We start from the raw sequence: 10,986 nt of genomic DNA, 5'->3' as shown, positions 1-10,986 counted from the left end.
CGCCAAGTCTAGGTCCAAGGTCTTCTAAACAGCTTCTACCCCCAAGCCATAAGATATCTAATCAAATGGCCACAATAGTTGCATTGCCCCCCCCCCCCCTCCCCCTCTTACACCGCTGCTACTCTCTGTTGTTATCATCTATGCATAGTCACTTTAATAAACTATACCTACATGTACATATTACCTCAACTAAGCGGTGCCCCTACACATTAACTCTGTACCGGTACCCCCCTGTGTATAGCCTCACTATTGTTATTTTACTGCTGCTCTTTAATTATTGTTACTTTATTTCTTGTTCTTACTCATATTTTTTTTAATGGTTAGTGGCTTGTAAGTAATTATTTCAATGTAAGGTCTACACCTGTTGCATTCGGCACATGTGACTAATAAATTGGATTTGATTCGAATAAAGTGAAAATCTGTCGATGTGCCCTTGAGCAAGGCACTTAAACCTAATTTGCTCCAGGGGTGCGTACTTCTATGGCTGACCCTGTCAAACAACACACTTCACTGCACCTATCCGGTGTACAGATGTATGATCTTAATTTGAGCCAGTTTGCTTCAGCAGTAAAATAATCATGCAGGAAATGGGAATTATTATCTGGATTATAATTAATGAACGTTTTTGTCGTGTTAAAACTCAAATACACTACAAGTTTTACATTTCCTGCATTGCAGTTCTCCTGCAACAGGGTGCTCAAAGTTAGATCCTACATCTGTATGGGACAATAAAACATATCTTGTCCCATTATTTATCCTATTTTATATTATTAACCATTGTTGTCATTCTATTGTTGGTATTTCTATTATTTTGTTATTATTACTATTATTATTATTATTTATTATTTTATTCATACTGAACAAAATATAAATGCAATATGGAACAATTTCAACGATTTTACTGATTTACAGTTCATATAGGAAATCAGTCAATTGAAATAAATGAATTAGGCCCTAATCTATGGATTTCACATGACGGGCAGGGGCAGAGCCATGGGCTCCCACCCACTGGGGAGCCAGGCCCAGCCAATCAGAATAAGTTACCCCACAAAAAGGCTTTATTACAGACAAACAGTAAATACTCCTCAGTTTCATCAGCTGACCGGGTGGCTTGTCTCAGACGATCCCGTAGATAAAGAAGCCGGAAGTGGAAGTCCTGGCGTGTGTGGTTGCACATGCGGTTGTGAGGCCAGTTGGATGTATTGCCAATTTCTCCAAAACGAAGTTGGATGAAAATGGTAGAGAAATTAACATTATTTCTGTGGTAAATGTGGCATTGTGTTGTGGACAAAACTGCACATTTTAGAGTGGCCTTTTATTGTCCCCAGCACAAGGTGCACCTGTGTAATGATCATGCTGTTTAAATCAGCTTCTTGATATGCCACACCTGTCAGATGGATGAAGTATCTTGGCAAAGGAGAAATGCTCACTAACAGGGATGTAACAAAATTTCTGCACAAATATGAGAGAAATAAGCTTTTTGTGTGTATGGAACATTCCTAGGATCTTTTATTTCAGCTCATGAAACATGGGACCAACACTTTACATGTTGCGTTCATACTTTGTTCAGTATATTTTCAATTACACTGTATATTGTATACGTTAGTGCTTTGGTAATATGTACGCAATGTTTGTCGGCCAATAAAGCAATTTACATTTTAATTTGAGAGAGAGAAAGAAAGGAGAGCAGAGAAAGAGAGAGAGAGCTGCACCATTGAACTGAATGCCAAAGCAACCCGCTGTCTGAGGCTCTGAGCCCAGGCTATTCAAGATCTGACTTGTATAGGAGCAACAGCTGCAAGGAGAATGTAAAAAATTGAGCTTGGTCTTGGAGCTTGCTCTTTGGACTGGGAGAAAGCAAGGTCTAAGTACCAACTGCAACTAACTACAAAATGTTCTCTCGTAATTACATTTGGGAGATAAATATTTGAGATTGAGGATCACAGAAGCCGCGGTATCCATGGAGCTCGCTAATTGTTTTGAGCTGTTTCTAACTGTTGTTCCGGAGCTTCGTTTAATTGAGTTCCTCTCATCTTTGGCGTAAGGTGAACCATTTCCTCGATACTTAGTTTATCTAGCTCGCTGAAGGTATCAGTCTCTTTGAAGATCTCTCTCGTTCTGTTAGGATCACACGGCACACACACAACATGGCGGGTAGCTTGTGAAGGACACATCAGATCTATTCAGATGAACTTGGTAGGTACACCATGTGCCTCTGCCACCCGCCCCCTCCCCCCTCCTTCCTCCACTCCTTTTATTTGGGCGAAGCAGATGGCTGAGTGTTTTCCAATGTGACACGTTCATTTCTATGTCCTTTATCATCCTACAAAAGCCATCTGCTGCGGTAGAAGTAAACTGACTCGACTGGACCTCATAGGACCTCATGAGGAAAACATTCAACACCATGTTCGAGGAACATGTCCACGGCACCGTGCAGATATTTCTATGTAGATGATTTGTCCGAGGCTCTGTGCTGCTTCTCAGAAGTGACATTGAGATTATTTCTCTCTCTGTGTCTGTCTGTCTTTCCCTGGTCTTTCCCTTTATCTCCTCCCTTTCTTCTCTCTCTCTCTCTCTCTCTGTCTCTCTCTCCCTCCCTCTTTCTCCACCTCACTCTCTCCCGGGGGAACACGTATCACCGTCACCCCTCCCTTCTCCCTCCTTTCCTCCTCCCTCCTCGATGCCCCTCCTGTATGCAAAGCAGGTGACAGGGACAGCATTCTCCCTACCTCATAAAGGCAAGCGACAAGGTCCGGGAGGTGGTGCGTCCCACCTGTGCATCCCACCCGTCTCTCTCTCATCTCTTTATCTCTGTTTCTCTGTCTACCCCCCCCCCCTCTCTCTCTTTTCTCTCTCGACCTCCCTCTCTTTCTCTCTACCTCACAAAGGCAGCCAACAGGGTCTGGGGTGCATCCCCCAGTCCCTCCCTCTTCCCTCTTCATCTCTCTCTCTCTCCCTCTCTTTAATGCGACAGGGTCGGTGTGCGTCCCACCCGTCCCTCTACCCCTCTCTCCACTCCCCTCTCTCCCTCTCCCTTCGACCGGAGGGACAGGAGCGGTAGAGAGTCTGTCATTAGTATTCCAGTAGGAGGCCCAGGCCCGGACCAGACATCTGAGCAGAGCAGCCACAGCAGATAAAGAAGAAGAAGCCATTAATCCAATAGGAGATTACCAGCACAGATACTTTATCCCGCAGTGATACAGAAATACAACCAGACTCATTCCATTTACAACAATGCCTTCACATGAAAAGGAGAGGGAAAGGAGAGGGAAAGGGAGAAATGCATAGCTCACCTTCACTATATGCACATACATTCACAAGGCTGAAGCTGGGACTGGGCTGGACACAGACTGCTTGTTAACACTCATTTGCATTTCCTTTGACAGTGCGAGGGTGTTGTGTGTGTGTGTGTGTGTGTGTGTGTGTGTGTGTGTGTGTGTGTGTGGTGGGTGGTGCGTGGGTGGTGGTGCTGTGCTTGGTTGCGTGGTGCGTTGGTGGGTGCGTCTGCGTGTGGTGCGCGTGCTTGTGTGTGTGTGCGCATGCTTGTTTGTTTGTACATGTGTCAGTGTATGTGTGCGTGCGTGCGTGAGTATGTGTGTGTGATGTTTTAATTGAGATCAGAATGGTCTCCTCCTACCACTGAAGAACCACAGATGTCCACTCTGTCTGCACATTCAGAATGTGTGTCTGCAGCACAACACAGAGGACAGCAGCTGGCTGTTTTTTTATGCACCATGAGGTCTTCCAGTGTAATATCTTATTTGTTGTCTCTGTCTGTCTGTCGTCGTCTGTCTGTCTGTCTGTCTGTCTGTCTGTCTGTCTGTCTGTCTGTCTGTCTGTCTGTCTGTCTGTTCTGTCTGTCTGTGTCTGTCTGTCTGTCTGTCTGCGTGCTGCTGCTGTGCTGTATGGTGTGTGTAATACACACACAATTCTGCTGCCTTCAGAAAACTAACCTAAAAAGGGTTCTTTTGTGGAGGAGAAGGGTTCCCCTATGGGGACAAGCGAAGAATCCTCTACGGTCTAATTTTCTTAGAGTGTAGCATTGGAAATACCCAGGCTAGAATCGTCAGTGGTGTTGCTATGAATGCAGTGCAGCTTCCCAGTGACGCTGTTCTTGGTTGTGAAACTATCACTGTAATTTCTGATAAGACAATTCAGTTTAGCCTTGGAGGCATGATCTAGTGTTTTAGTCGAGTCAACGAGCTTCTGAAGTAACAATGGGAAATCAGAGATAGAACAATGGCATGGCAGATGCAGATTAGATAACACTTCAAAAATAAATGCTTGGGATAAATCCTCTGCCTCGTGGACTTAAGTACCTGAATCTTCAAAATGGTTCACAAGAGAGATAGAAGAAACTATTGACTCACAAAGCCATCGGGGAGTAGTGGAGGAACTAGGCCTACTATCGCGAGGGAAGAAAGAGTATGAGTGAACAGAGAGAGAGAGAGACAGAGAGAGAGAGAAAGAGAGAAAGACACTGCCTGCAGCTCACATGTCCTGAAAGAATTGTAATTCTTCAGACTTGGCAGATAGTGTTACCATGAGAACAGCAGATCTATCCATTGTCGTAAGAACAGAGATGGGAGTAAGAGAGAGAGAGAGAGAGAGAGACAGAGAGAGAGAGAACGACAGAGAGAGAGAGAGAGAGACAGAACATGCTGCCAGCAACCATTCTGTTACACCCATTTTACAGCTTACCAGACCAGCCTTAGCCACAGCCACCTCTGGAATGCTTCAAGTCAAGTCATTCCAGGACCTCAGAACAAGGAGAGAGTAGGAGGAGCATAGTGGGGCACAGCTTGAAAACACCACTGAGAAAATGATATTGGACAAACGTATGGATCCCCTTTACTGAATAAATTGGAGAAGTGAGACAAAACTGATTCCTAATAAAAACATATCCCGTCATCGAAAGATGAATCCGTCTATAGTCGTGTAAATTCATAATACTCATAAAACCACTATCTTTTTGTAGACTAGGGGTGCAGGTGTTTAGTAACGGGTTTCTCTTCTCAGTGATCTACTTTCTGTTGTCTCGGGGAAGGTGACAGATTCCCTATCCATCTGTCTGTGAGCTTAACAATTAGTGAAGCAGGCAATCAGAGCATCGTGAAAGTGGATCCGAGACCACGATTGCTCCGGAGACCTCAGGTCTCAATACACTGTCTCAGAACAATCTAGAGTCACTGTTACCGGGGACAATTAGAAGATTACAGCTGGAGGTGGATGGTTATGGAACACATGGAAACACATTTGGGTTATACTGTGCACACGGGAAACATTGTAAATGTCAGCCTTTTGACTGTATGTGTTTGTGAAGTGAGCATTGGAAAGAGCACGGGCCATTCATCAGTGACGCGACATCTCAAGGATTTGGGTTTTCAAATGTACCTTGCCGTTTAGCAGCATGACTCTGACCAGGGCCTTGTAGTGTCAGACGTTTTAGGACGTCAAGAGCTCTTACAGCTGTCAGGATGCTTACTGTTAGCCTCGTCCTAGATATTTCTATGCCGTTCTGCTCATTCGTTGTTCAATTCCCGGATGAAGTCTGGTCATTCCATACCAGGTTTCTGAAAATATGCTTTTCATGGACAACTTTTGTAGGATCACAAGTCCTGAAAAAAGCGAGACGAGAAAAAGAGCATGTAATCACGAAAAAACGCATCATACCCCAAACATAACACAGACAAAAAACTGCAACACACTTTACACAGACAAATCCAAACACGCGGTAAGCATATCTATTGAGCACGATCTTATTCCCCACTAGATAATCCTACCATTTGTCCTCTTGTACACTTCCTGCTTAGTAAAAGCTCCCTCAGAACTCGTTTGCATTTTCAAGCTGGGAAGCATTTCAGGGTTACTTTTTAAAAATATGAAAAGGAATGGCATTCTTCACATCGGCACACGAGTAACTACAATAACTGAATGATAAGGTTGGGTTCCATAGTTACAATTTAGGGAAATAGCGAAGGGCTTATTTCCATTGGCTGAGGTAGAGGAGACTTTGACTGTGATCTAAAATGGCACCTATTCCCTATGTAGTGCACAGCCTCGGTCAAAATTGGCGCCACTATATAGAGGATAGGGTGCCATTTGCGACAACCCTGATACTTCCTGTGCTGTGCTGTGCTGTGCGGGTGTGGACTAAAGCCTCCAGTGAATGATGGGCATGTCTGTTTTTGACAGTCTGAAGATAAGGAAGTCCCCTTAGGTATTAGATGTCATTCCTTTTCACTGTGGAAAGCTGTTAAAGAGGAGTGATACTGTTAGAGGAGAGGAGAGAGAGAGAGAGAGAGAGAGAGAGAGAAGAGAGAGAGAGAGAGAGAGAGAGAGAGAGAGAGAGGTAGAATAAGTATCTTTAGAGAGAGAGAGAGAGAGGTAGAATAAGTATCTTTAGAGAGAGAGAGAGAGAGAGAGAGGTAGAATAAGTATCTTTAGAGAGAGAGAGATTGTGGAAAAGAGGGTAAGAGTGAGTACCTTTAGCAGAATCAGAAGCACCTTCCTCTTCCTACGAACAGAAAGATTCACAACAACAAAGCCTTCCTCTATAGTCAGAAAGGAAAAGCCAACGTCGCTGAGGAACCACAATATCTGCAGCAGATGAGTAATCCCCTCCGCTCAATCTAAAGCCTGGCACTGAATTTACAAGTTCCATAATAACTGGAGTCGTGGATTTGAAGGACACGCACGTACACACACACACAACATATACTAATGCACATTTGCGCGATAAGAAGATACAGAAGGAAAAATTATATCTGCTATGACCATTAGTTGTCTCTCTGTTGGTAGACAACAATAAACTAAAATGTTCTCTCTGCTCCCTCAACAATTGTACAGAAAACTGGAATCATCATATCCATGCCCCATTGTTAGTGTGTGGGTGTGCGTGTGTGTGTGCACATGCATGTGCGTGTGTGTGTGTGTGCCTGCATCCCTTCACGTGTGTATACCTCAAACACTACAACTGCCTACTGATTTCCTGAGAGGGAGCAGGGTGGGGCCTCTTACTTACTTTCTCATTCAGCATAGACGTTGTGGAAGCCGCATTAGTAAACCCGTTTTAGCTCCTCCTGCTTTAAAATATGGAGGCAGCTGAGAGAGAAGAGATGGAGGGATGGGAGCGAGCTGAGAGATAAAGGAAAGGATGGGATAAAAAAAAATAAAAAATGGAGGGATGGAGGGAGGAGGAGAGAAGAAGATACAGGATGGAGGATAGGGAGGGATGAGAGGGAATCTCTCCTGACGTCCTGTACTCTCTGTTCGCTCATGACTGCATGGGTAGGCACGACTCCAACACCATCATTAAGTTTGCCGATGACACAACAGTTGTAGGCCTGATCACCGATAACGACGAGACAGTCTATAGGGAGGAGGTCAGAGACCTGGTCGTGTGGTGCCAGGACAACAACCTCTCTCTCAACGTGATCAAGACAAATGATTGTGGACTACAGGAAAAAGAGGACCGAGCACGCCGCCATTGTCATCGACGGGGCTGTGTTAGAGCAGGTTGGGAATTTCAAGTTCCTTGGTGTCCACATCACCAACAAACTAACATGGTCCAAGCACACCAAGACAGTCGTGAGGAGGGCACGACAAAACCTATTCGCCCTCAGGAGACTGAAACGATTTGGTATGGGTCCGCAGATCCTCAAAAGGTTCTATAGCTGCACCATCGAGAGCATCCTGACTGGTTGCATCACTGCCTGGTATGGCAACTGCTCGGCCTCCGACCGCAAGGCATTACGGAATGTAGTGAGTACAGCCCAGTACATCACTGGGGCCAAGCTTCCTGCCATCCAGGACCTCTACACCAGACGGTGTCAGAGGAAGGCCCTAAAAATTGTCAAAGACTCCAGCCACCCTAGTCATAGATTGTTCTATGTGTTTCCGCACGGCAAGCGGTACCGGAGCACCAAGTCTAGGTCCAAGAGGCTTCTAAACAGCTTCTGCCCCCAAGCCATAAGACTCCTGAATATCTAATCAAATGGCCACCCAAACTAGTTGCATTGCCCCCCCCCCTCCTCTTACACCGCTGCTACTCTCTGTTGTTATCATCTATGCATAGTCACTTTAACACTCTACCTACATGTACATATTACCTCAACTAAGGGGTGCCCCTACACATTGACTCTGTACCGGTACCCCCCTGTGTATAGCCTCACTTATTGTTATTTTACTGCTGCTCTTTAATTATTGTTACTTTTATTTCTTGTTCTTACTCATATTTTTTTTAATGGTTAGTGGCTTGTAAGTAATTATTTCAATGTAAGGTCTACACCTGTTGCATTCGGCACATGTGACTAATAKAATTMGATTTGATTCGAATAAAGTGGAAAATCTGTCGATGTGCCCTTGAGCAAGGCACTTAAACCTAATTTGCTCCAGGGGTGCGTACTTCTATGGCTGACCCTGTCAAACAACACACTTCACTGCACCTATCCGGTGTACAGATGTATGATCTTAATTTGAGCCAGTTTGCTTCAGCAGTAAAATAATCATGCAGGAAATGGGAATTATTATCTGGATTATAATTAATGAACGTTTTTGTCGTTMTTAAAACTCAAATACACTACAAGTTTTACATTTCCTGCATTGCAGTTCTCCTGCAACAGGGTGCTCAAAGTTAGATCCTACATCTGTATGTGACAATAAAACATATCTTGTCCCCATTATTTATCCTATTTTATATTARTAACCATTGTTGTCATTCTATTGTTGGTWTTTCTATTATTTTGTTATTATTACTATTTTATTTGATTATTATTTTATTCATACTGAACAAAATATAAATGCAATATGGAACAATTTCAACGATTTTACTGATTTACAGTTCATATAAGGAAATCAGTCAATTGAAATAAATGAATTAGGCCCTAATCTATGGATTTCACATGACTGGGCAGGGGCAGAGCCATGGGCTCCCACCCACTGGGGAGCCAGGCCCAGCCAATCAGAATAAGTTTTACCCCACAAAAAAGGCTTTATTACAGACAWACAGTAAATACTCCTCAGTTTCATCAGCTGACCGGGGTGGCTTGTCTCAGTCGATCCCGTAGATAAAGAAGCCGGAAGTGGAAGTCCTGGGCTGGTGTGGTTGCACATGGTCTGCGGTTGTGAGGCCAGTTGGACGTATTGCCAATTTCTCCAAAACGACGTTGGAGGATAAATGGTAGAGAAATTAACATTATTTCTGTGGTAAATGTGGCATTGTGTTGTGCGACAAAACTGCACATTTTAGAGTGGCCTTTTATTGTCCCCAGCACAAGGTGCACCTGTGTAATGATCATGCTGTTTAATCAGCTTCTTGATATGCCACACCTGTCAGATGGATGAAGTATCTTGGCAAAGGAGAAATGCTCACTAACAGGGATGTAAACACATTTCTGCACAAAATATGAGAGAAATAAGCTTTTTGTGTGTATGGAACATTCCTAGGATCTTTTATTTCAGCTCATGAAACATGGGACCAACACTTTACATGTTGCGTTCATACTTTTGTTCAGTATATTTTCAATTACACTGTATATTGTATACGTTAGTGCTTTGGTAATATGTACGCAATGTTTGTCGTGCCAATAAAGCAATATACATTTTAATTTGAGAGAGAGAAAGAAAGGGAGAGCAAGAGAAAGAGAGAGAGAGCTGCACCATTGAACTGAATGCCAAAGCAACCCGCTGTCTGAGGCTCTGAGCCCAGGCTATTCAAGATCTGACTTGTATAGGAGCAACAGCTGCAAGGAGAATGTAAAAAATTGAGCTTGGTCTTGGAGCTTGCTCTTTGGACTGGGGAGAAAGCAAGGTCTAAGTACCAACTGCAACTAACTACAAAATGTTCTCTCGTAATTACATTTGGGAGATAAATATTTGAGATTGAGGATCACAGAAGCCGCGGTATCCATGGAGCTCGCTAATTGTTTTGAGCTGTTTCTAACTGTTGTTCCGGAGCTTCGTTTAATTGAGTTCCTCTCATCTTTGGCGTAAGGTGAACCATTTCCTCGATACTTAGTTTATCTAGCTCGCTGAAGGTATCAGTCTCTTTGAAGATCTCTCTCGTTCTGTTAGGATCACACGGCACACACACAACATGGCGGGTAGCTTGTGAAGGACACATCAGATCTATTCAGATGAACTTGGTAGGTACACCATGTGCCTCTGCCTCTGCCACCCGCCCCCCCCCCCCCTCCTTCCTCCACCCTTTTATTTGGGCAAGCAGATGGCTGATGTTTTCCAATGTGACACGTTCATTCTATGTCCTTGTCATCAGTCCTACAAAAGCCATTGCGGTAGAAGTAAACTGACTCGACTGGACCTCATAGGACCTCATGAGGAAAACATTCAAAACCATGTTCGAGGAACATGTCCACGGCACCGTGCAGTATTTTCTATGTAGATGATTTGTCCGAGGCTCTGTGCTGCTTCTCAGAAGTGACATTGAGATTATTTCTCTCTCTGTGTCTGTCTGTCTTTCCCTGGTCTTTCCCTTTATCTCCTCCCTTTCTCTCTCTTCTCTCTCTCTCTCTCTCTGTCTCTCTCTCCCTCCCTCTTTCTCCACCTCACTCTCTCCCCGGGGGAACACGTATCACCGTCACCCCTCCCTTCTCCCTCCTTTCCTCCTCCCTCCTCGATGCCCCTCCTGTATGCAAGCAGGTGACAGGGACAGCATTTCTCCCTACCTCATAAAGGCAAGCGACAAGGTCCGGGAGGTGGGTGCGTCCCACCTGTGCATCCCACCCGTCTCTCTCTCATCTCTTTATCTCTGTTTCTCTGTCTACCCCCCCCCCCCCCCCTCTCTCTTTTCTCTCTCGACCTCCCTCTCTTTCTCTCTACCTCACAAGGCAGCCAACAGGGTCTGGGGTGCATCCCCCCAGTCCCTCCCTCTTCCCTCTTCATCTCTCTCTCTCTCCCTCTCTTTAATGCGACAGGGTCGGTGTGCGTCCCACCCGTCCCTCTCCCCTCTCTCCACTCCCCCTCTCT

Source organism: Salvelinus sp. IW2-2015, linkage group LG4q.1:29, assembly GCF_002910315.2.
Source record: "Salvelinus sp. IW2-2015 linkage group LG4q.1:29, ASM291031v2, whole genome shotgun sequence".
Classification (NCBI taxonomy): domain Eukaryota; kingdom Metazoa; phylum Chordata; class Actinopteri; order Salmoniformes; family Salmonidae; genus Salvelinus; species Salvelinus sp. IW2-2015.
The sequence above is the reverse complement of the archived record's forward strand: the minus strand, read 5'-3'. Positions refer to the sequence as shown.